This window comes from Gorilla gorilla, chromosome 2 (genome assembly GCF_029281585.2).
Source record: "Gorilla gorilla gorilla isolate KB3781 chromosome 2, NHGRI_mGorGor1-v2.1_pri, whole genome shotgun sequence".
In the NCBI taxonomy this organism is placed as follows: Eukaryota; Metazoa; Chordata; class Mammalia; order Primates; family Hominidae; genus Gorilla; species Gorilla gorilla.
Window position 1 is genome coordinate 210,229,836 of NC_086017.1, and position 8,896 is coordinate 210,238,731.

At 54.6% G+C, this 8,896-nt stretch overlaps 1 long non-coding RNA gene across 2 annotated transcripts; it reads right to left on the minus strand.

Moving 5' to 3' along the window:
* Nucleotides 1-1,360: 1,360 nt before the first annotated feature.
* LOC129532618 (uncharacterized) lies at nucleotides 1,361-8,490 on the minus strand. 2 transcript variants are annotated; one of them, XR_010133075.1, is made up of 4 exons: nucleotides 8,239-8,490; nucleotides 7,270-7,464; nucleotides 5,151-5,208; nucleotides 1,361-5,029 (listed from the first exon to the last, which is right to left on the minus strand). It is a non-coding gene; the product is annotated as an uncharacterized lncRNA (long non-coding RNA). The 2 variants fall into 2 exon arrangements; XR_010133074.1 differs by having other exon boundaries at nucleotides 7,274-7,464; nucleotides 8,239-8,489.
* Nucleotides 8,491-8,896: the final 406 nt, after the last annotated feature.

Sequence of the window (8,896 nt, forward strand, 5' to 3'; positions counted from 1 at the left end):
GGGTGGATCACCTGAGATCGGGAGGTCAAGACCAGCCTGGCCAACATGGCAAAACCCCACCCCCAGTAAAAATACAAAAAATTAGCCAGGTATGAAGGCCACTGAGATCGTGCCACTGCACTCCAGCCTGGGTGACAAGAGTCAAACTACATTTCAAAAACAAAAAAACAAACAAAAAAAAACAAAACTTGAGGCCTGGTCTTCTGCTCCTCTCCAACCCCCACTTCTCTGGGCCCAAGCCACCTGGGCTGAGGAGGGGGTGAGGTGTGAGCTCCTGCCAGGAACTCCCTGCCCGGACCAAGTACTCGGCCCCCAGGCCTGCATTCAGTGAGGCCTCCCGTGGCGTCAGCATGTTCGTGTGGAGGAATGTGGAAGGTCACTCTGTGGCCGTGTTCCCCTGGTACTCCATCCCCTTCCTGACCCCTCCCTGCAGCCACACGAGGCCCAGCAACCTGCCAGTTACTCAGTGGCCTCCAACCAGAGAAAACAACCTGCCAAGTTGGCAGCTGTTGCTCATGAGCATCCACCAGGTGGCACAGGGAGTGTTGACCCTGGGCGGCCCCCTGGAGCCACCTGCCCTGAAAGCCCAGGGCCCGCAACCCCACACACTTTGGGGGTGGTGGAACCTGTTAAAAGCTCACCTCCCACCATGGAGGAGGAGCCCTGGGCCCCTCAGGGGAGTCCCTGCTGGACAGTGAGACAGAGAATGACCATGATGATGCTTTCCTCTCCATCATGTCTCCTGACACCCAGTTGCCTCTACCACTCAGATGATGTCAGGCCCAGTCCCTCAGTGCCCTGCGCAAGGAACAGGACTCATCTTCTGAGAAGGATGGACGCAGCCCCAACAAATGGGACAAGGACCACATCGGTGGCCCATGAGTGGCGGTCATGATCTTCAGCAAGCGGCACCAGGCCCTGGCAGGGCGCACCAGGGTCACTCCAACCAGGATATCCGGACCGTCAGCCAGATGCTGACTCTGGCCCAAAGACTTCTACTCAGTATGGAGCTCCAGGCCACTTTGCAGCCCCTGGTGAGGGAGGTGTACATACCATGAATTGTGGGACCTTCAGAGCTTTTCACTTTTCGGAAAATAGCTCCTGTTGGGGCTACAAGATGGAGTGTGAAGAGGGCCTTGGGCCACAGGGAGGTGCCTGTGGACTAGGGGGAGTTCATGCACCCCTTCTTTCCCCAGAGGGGCTGGACTCAGGTGAGTATGGGGGTGAGGGCTCCTGCACTTCGACACAGGCAGCGGGAGGGTTTTCTCCCCATTCCCTCTGCACTCCCAACTTGAGCTATACTTTTTAAGAAAGTGATTCACCCTGCCTTTGCCCCCTTCCCCAGAACAGAACACGTTGATCATGGGCGATATTTTTCATTGTGCCAAACAGTTGCCATGACCGTCATTAAACCTGTTTAACACCAAATAATAAGGAAAATAAAATAAAAAATTCGGGCTTGGTGCAGAAACTCACCCCAAATAAATCACCTACCAAAATATTTACATAATGGTGGAAATATTCCAAAATTCAATATTTTGGGATTTATACACAAAAGATAAACAAATTAGAGGCCAAGAGGCTGCCAGAAGGGAAAAACGGGGCCTGGGAAGGCCGTTGTGAGGAACGAGCTGGGCCTAAAGAGGCCACTGGCAGGCGGGAGCTGGGCCTGCCGAAGCGGCCGAGAGGCAGGAGCTTTGGACTCGGGAGGCCACAATGAGGCGAGAGCTAGCTGGGCATGGAGAGTCCGCTGTGAGTCCGCTGTGAGTCCGGGCCCCTGCAGGCCTTCGAGAGGCAGGAGGCCGGGCCTGCAAAGGCCCACTGGAGGTCAAGTTCTGGGCCTGAAGAGGCCACCAAAAGTCAAAAGCGGGGCCTGGGAAGGCCGCCAAGAGCCATGAGCTGGTCTGGGCTGAAAGAGGCCACTGGGAGGCAGGAGGAGCTGGGCCTGGAGAGGCTGACTCGAGGAAGTTTTGCACCTGGAGAGGCCGCCTAGAGGACGGAGCTGGGCCCAGGGAGGCCGACTTGCTGCTCTTCCGGGCCCAATTCCAGGCCGACTTGACGACAACTTGGGCCTGCTGGGAGCTGGGCAGGAGCTGAGTCCAAAGACGTTGTTGGGAGGCCAGAGTCAGGCCTGGAGACGCAGCCAGGAGGAAGAGCTGGGCCCGGAGAGGATGCCGGGAGGCTGCAAGTGGGTCTGGAGAGGCCGATTTGAGGAGGCCCGGCCTCCGCCTCCCGCATGGCGGCCTCTGCAGGCACAGCTGTTTCTCCTGGCTGCATCTCCCGCCTCCCAGCAAACAAGCTTTTTTGGCTCAGCTCCCACCTGCGTTTGTAGACCCCGAAGTTTCTGCAACCAAGCTCTTCAGACCCACATCCCACCTCCCAGTACCTGAACAGTCCCAGCTCCGGCTGGAGAACAGAGTCTGTAGGCCCCGCGGTTGCCTCCCAGGGGAGTCTCCAAGCCCAGCTCTCACCCCACCACGACCTCCCAGGCCCAAGTCGCTGCCTGCCTCACAGCAGCCCGCGTGCGACCCTGCTCCTCCCTCACGGTGGCCTGTTGAGGCAGGGGCTCACGCTGACCTCTCTCAGCGTGGGAGGGGCCGGTGTGAGGCAAAGGCTCACGCTGACCTCTCTCAGCGTGGGAGGGGCCGGTGTGAGGCAAGGGGCTGACGCTGACCTCTCTCACTGTGGGAGGGGCCGGTGTGAGGCAAGGGCTCACGCCGACCTCTCTCAGCGTGGGAGGGGCCGGTGTGAGGCAAGGGGCTCACGCCGACCTCTCTCAGCGTGGGAGGGGCCGGTGTGAGGCAAGGGCTCACGCCAACCTCTCTCAGCGTGGGAGGGGCCGGGGTGAGGCAAGGGGCTCACGCTGACCTCTCTCAGCGTGGGAGGGGCCGGTGTGAGGCAAGGGCTCACGCTGACCTCTCTCAGCGTGGGAGGGGCCGGTGTGAGTCAAGGGCTCACGCTGACCTCTCTCAGCGTGGGAGGGGCCGGTGTGAGGCAAGGGGCTGACGCTGACCTCTCTCACCGTGGGAGGGGCCGGTGTGAGGCAAGGGCTCACGCCGACCTCTCTCAGCGTGGGAGGGGCCGGTGTGAGGCAAGGGCTCACGCCGACCTCTCTCAGCGTGGGAGGGGCCGGTGTGAGGCAAGGGCTCACGCCGACCTCTCTCAGCGTGGGAGGGGCCGGTGTGAGGCAAGGGGCTCACGCCGACCTCTCTCAGCGTGGGAGGGGCCGGGGTGAGGCAAGGGGCTCACGCCGACCTCTCTCAGCGTGGGAGGGGCCGGTGTGAGGCAAGGGCTCACGCTGACCTCTCTCAGCGTGGGAGGGGCCGGTGTGAGGCAAGGGCTCACGCTGACCTCTCTCAGCGTGGGAGGGGCCCGTGTGAGGCAAGGGGCTCACGTTGACCTCTCTCAGCGTGGGAGGGGACGGTGTGAGGCAAGGGGCTCACGTTGACCTCTCTCAGCGTGGGAGGGGACGGTGTGAGGCAAGGGGCTCACGTTGACCTCTCTCAGCGTGGGAGGGGCCGGTGTGAGGCAAGGGGCTCACGTTGACCTCTCTCAGCGTGGGAGGGGACGGTGTGAGTCAAGGGCTCACGCTGACCTCTCTCAGCGTGGGAGGGGCCGGTGTGAGGCAAGGGGCTCACGTTGACCTCTCTCACCGTGGGAGGGGACGGTGTGAGTCAAGGGCTCACGCTGACCTCTCTCAGCGTGGGAGGGGCCGGTGTGAGGCAAGGGGCTGACGCTGACCTCTCTCACCGTGGGAGGGGCCGGTGTGAGGCAAGGGCTCATGCCGACCTCTCTCAGCGTGGGAGGGGCCGGGGTGAGGCAAGGGGCTCACGCCGACCTCTCTCACCGTGGGAGGGGCCGGGGTGAGGCAAGGGGCTCATGCCGACCTCTCTCAGCGTGGGAGGGGCCGGGGTGAGGCAAGGGGCTGACGCTGACCTCTCTCACCGTGGGAGGGGCCGGTGTGAGTCAAGGGCTCACGCCGACCTCTCTCAGCATGGGAGGGGCCGGTGTGAGGCAAGGGCTCACGCTGACCTCTCTCAGCGTGGGAGGAGCCAGTGTGAGGCAAGGGGCTCACGCTGACCTCTCTCAGCATGGGAGGGGCCGGTGTGAGGCAAGGGCTCACGCTGACCTCTCTCAGCGTGGGAGGAGCCAGTGTGTGGCAGGGGCTCATGCCTCTGGGCAGGGTACCAGAGGCATGAGCATCAACAGGCCACCATGAGGGAGGAGCTGGGCCGCATGCGGGCTGCTGGGAGGCAGGCAGGGACTTGGCCCCAGGTGGCCGCCGTGGGGGCAAGAGCTGGGCCTGGAGAGGCCCCTGGGAGGCAAGAGCGGGACCTGCAGAGGCCGTTCTCCAACCATTGCTGGGCCCGTACAGGCCACCGGGCGGCAGGAATGAGGCCCAAAGAACTTGGCTGGAGAAAGTTCGGGACCTACAAAGGCGGTTGGGAGCTGGGCAGGAGTTGAGCCAAAAGAGCTTGCTTACTTGCTGGGAGGCATGGCTGGGAGATGCCGACTTCAGGACAACTTGGGCCTGCAGAGGTCACCGGGAGGCCCAAGCTTGGCGTGGAGGAGTCCACCGACCGGAGACCATTTGGGTCCTGCAGGTGCCATTGGAGGGCAGGAGCTCATCGTGGAGGGGGCACCGTGAGGCCTGACCTGGGCCTGGGGAGCTTGGCTTGAGGAAGCTGTGGGCCGACCAAGGACGCCAGGAGATGGGTAGGCACTGAGTCCAAAGAGGTTGTTGAGAGGCAGGAGTCGGGCCTGGAGACGCAGCCAGGAAGAGGAGCTTGGCCCGGAGAGGACGCCTGGAGGGTGCAAGTGAGTCAGGAGAGGCCGACTTGAGGAGGTTCTCAGCCCGGAGAGGCCGCCGGAAGGGAAAAACTGGGACTGGAAAGGCTGTTGTGAGGAATGAGCCCCATGGGCCTGAAGAGGCCACTGGCAGGCGGGAGCTGGGTGTGTAGAAGCTGCTGAAAGGTTGGGAGCTTGGCTTGGGGGGTCCACAGTGAGGCAGATGCTGGGCCTGAAGAATCTGCTTAAAAAGATTTAAGCACATTTACATTTATTAGGCACTTTATTTCCATTATTACATATATATAAATATATATACGTATTATATATCCAATATATAATAAAATGATTATACAACTCACCATAATGTAGAGTCAGTGGGCGTGTTAAGCTTGTTTTCCTGAAACTGGATGGTCCCACCTGAGCGTGATGGAGAAAGTGACAGATCAATAGGTATTAGATACTCATAAGCACAGCGCAACCTAGATCCCTCACATGCACGGTTCACAACAGGGTGCGTTCTCCTATGAGAATCTAATGCTGCTGCTCATCTGAGAAGGTGGAGCTCAAGCGGGAATGTGAGCAAAGGGGAGTGGCTGTAAATACAGACGAAGCTTCCCTCACTCCCTCACTCGACACCACTCACCTCCTGCTGTGTGGCTCCCTACGGCTCCATGGCTCAGGGGTTGGGGACCCCTGCTCAAGTGCATCCAAAGCGACCCTTCCCACACCAGTCTTCATAGTGGTCAAGGGCAGCAACCACTTAGCTCCCAAGGCATGTGCCTCAGCTGGCATTTCGTCACAATCAACAGTAAGTGGTAGCTTGAGTCACTGTGAGGTCACTTCCTGGAAATCACCAGCATCCCATTTCCCACTGGCAAAGAGCTCAGCACTGCCCCCTGGGAAACCAAACCTATGCCCAAATCCCATCTGTGTGGGTTTATCTCCTGGGACCCTTCCTAACATATTAGTCAGAGTCCAATCAGGAAGCATAAACCACTCAAAAGTTTAAAGTGGTAAAATTTAATACGGAGAATTATTCATTATAACAGGTGAACAGCATAATGAGAGATTGGCTAGCACAAAGTAAAGAGAACTCTAGAGAATACAGGACTAGCCCAGGCCAGGCATGATGGCTCATGCCTGAAATTCCAGCAATTTGAGAAGCTAATGCAGGAGGACTGCTTAAGGCCAGGAGCTAGAGACCGGTCTGGACAACACAGTGAGAACCTGTCTCTATCCAAAAGAAGAAAAAAGTTAGCTGAGAGTGGTGGTGCACACTTGTAGTCCCAGCTACTCGGAATGCTGAAGTTTGAGCCTGGGAGGTCAAGGCTGCAGCGAGGCATGATTATGCCACTACAGTCTAGCCTGGTGACAGAGCAAGACCCTGTCTCAAAGAACAAAACAACAACAACCATTTACAGACAGAAAAGAGGTAGAGCTAATAAGCTAAGGAAAGATGTTGAAATGTGACAAGTAAAGTAATATGAGGTCTTTTATCTATTTAAAATAATCAAACAAAAAATGACTTACTAAATTATAATACCCTGTGCTGGCAAAGGTGCAGTGAAATGGGCACTTTCTTATACTATGAGGGGTGTTTACATTGTGTATAAGCCTTCCCGGGTAAAGCGTGTCAATTTTTTAAAATAATGGAGACAGGGTCTCACCATACTGCCATACTGCCTCCTCCAACTCTTGGCCTCAAGCAATCCTCCTCTCTTAGCCTCCCAAAGTGCTAAGATTATAGCTGGGAGGCACCCAAAACCCTGTCAATTTACATCAAGGGTAATGAGAATGTCCATTCACCATGACTCACAGTAATCTTACTTCTGGGGAGACAATTCAATCTAAACAAAAGGTCATCTGTACACACACAGTAAAAATCTGGGAGTAACTGAAGACAGAGTTGGTAAGTGAAATAAGAAACAGTTCTAAGAAATTAAACTATGGTATCAATAGGCACCTGGTATAAAAGGTCAGTTGATGTTAGCTGCTACTTTTTTGTTGTTTTGAGACAGGGTCTCACTCTGTCACCCAGGCTGGAGTGCAGAGGCCTGATCATGACTCACTGCAGTCTCAGCCTCCCTGGGCTTGAGTGATCCTCCCACCTCAGCCTCCCAAGTAGCTGGGACTACAGGAACGTGCCACCACACTAGGCTAATTCATGTATTTTTCTGTAGGGATGGTGACTCCCCCTTTGTTTCCAAGGCCTGTCGCAAACTCTTGGCCTCAAGCCATCCTCCTGCCTCAGCCTCCCAAAGTGTTGCGATTACCAGTGTGAGCCACCACACCTGGCCAGCTGCTACTTTTAGCAATATTATTATTATTCTTCCACTCCATTAAAAATTATTATTTTCCAGGCTATGCAACAGTATGTATCCTACAGCGTAATTGTAAAAACATATACAGTTGCCGTCCCTCAGTATACAGAATTAGTTACAGCCCCCCATCTCTGCATATACCAAAATCCATGCTTACTCACGTTTCGCTGTCACCCCTCTGGAATCCACGTATATGAAAAAACCAAATATTAGTTGGGCGTAGTGGCAAGCACCTGTAGTCTCAGCCACGTGGGAGGTTGAGATGGGAGGATCGCTTCAGCCTGGAAGGTTGAGGCTGCAGTCAGCTGCGATAGCACTACTACCCTCCAGCCTTGGACAACAGAGGGAGACCCTGTCTCAGAAAAAGATAAATAAATAAAACACGTAAGAAATTGTAATGAGGTCTGTTGGGCAAAATTCCATATAAGCATAGTATAAATTAATAAAGCAAATCGTGATAAATTAGTACGATTGACTTTCTGGAGTTTCTGACAATAAAAGTAAGGAAAATGCAGAACACAAAGACAGAGAGTAAAAAGAGAAATTAGGAAAGCATTCTACATGTTTAATACGAAGACACTGGCTGTGTTCGTGCAGCGGCAGTATGTCGTGACATGACATACTTTGGAGAGAAGTTAACAGATGAGGAAGTTGATAAAAATCATCAGAGTAGCAAAATACTGGTAGCGACACTCAAGTAAACCACGAAATTTCCATAACTTATGTCAGCAAAGTGGGAATATTGTACAGTGTGTGTTGAAGTTCCTATACAACATTGTTTATCTGCCGTTTGTTTGTTTGTAAGGAATGTATATACTAACAGTTCTTCTTGCTGTCAAAAGAATATGTGTGAATAAGTCATTTTAACTTATTCTTCTGTTTTTCTTTTATCTTCCTGCCATCATCCCACAGCCTTACTTCAGAAATTTTTTCCTTAGAAAATTGAACAAGTGCTCCTTGTGGTGGCACATACCTCGAGGATGGGAGGCAGGGGTGGAAGGGTCACTTGAGGCCATTAGTTTGACAGCAGCCTGGCCAACAAAGTGAGACCCCATGTCTGCAAAACAATTTAAAAATTAGCCAAGTATCATCATGTATACCTACAGTCCCAGCTACCTCAACTTACGGAGAAAGTTCAGGGCCTGGAGACAAGGCTGGGAGGCAGGAGCTGGGTCTAAAGAGGCCATTGGAACGATGGAGCTGTGCCTGTGGAGGCTGTTGTGAGGCAGTAGGCTCATCTGCGGAGACTGCCGTGAGGTAGGGTATGGGCCTAAATAGGCCATTGTGAGTCATGAGCTTGGTCTGTAGAGGCTGACTGGAGAGAGTTCTGGGCCTGGCAAGGCTGCCGGGAGGTAGGAGCTGGGCCAAAAGATTTAAGCACATTTACGTTTATTTGGCACATCATTTCCACTATTACACTGGAATATATAATAAAATAATTATAGAACTCACCATAATGTAGAATCAGTGGGCGTGTTAAGCTTGTTTTCCTGAAACTGGATGGTCCCACCTGAGCGTGATGGGAGAAAGTGACAGATCAATAGGTATTAGATTCTCATAAGAACAGCGCAACCTAGATCCCTCACATGCACGGTTCACAACAGGGTGCGTTCTATGAGAATCTAATGCTGCTGCTCATCTGAGAAGGTGGAGCTCAAGCGGGAATGTGAGCAAAGGGGAGTGGCTGTAAATACAGACGAAGCTTCCCTCACTCCCTCACTCGACACCACTCACCTGCTGTGTGGCTCCTTACGGCTCCAAGGCGCAGGGGTTGGGGACCCCAG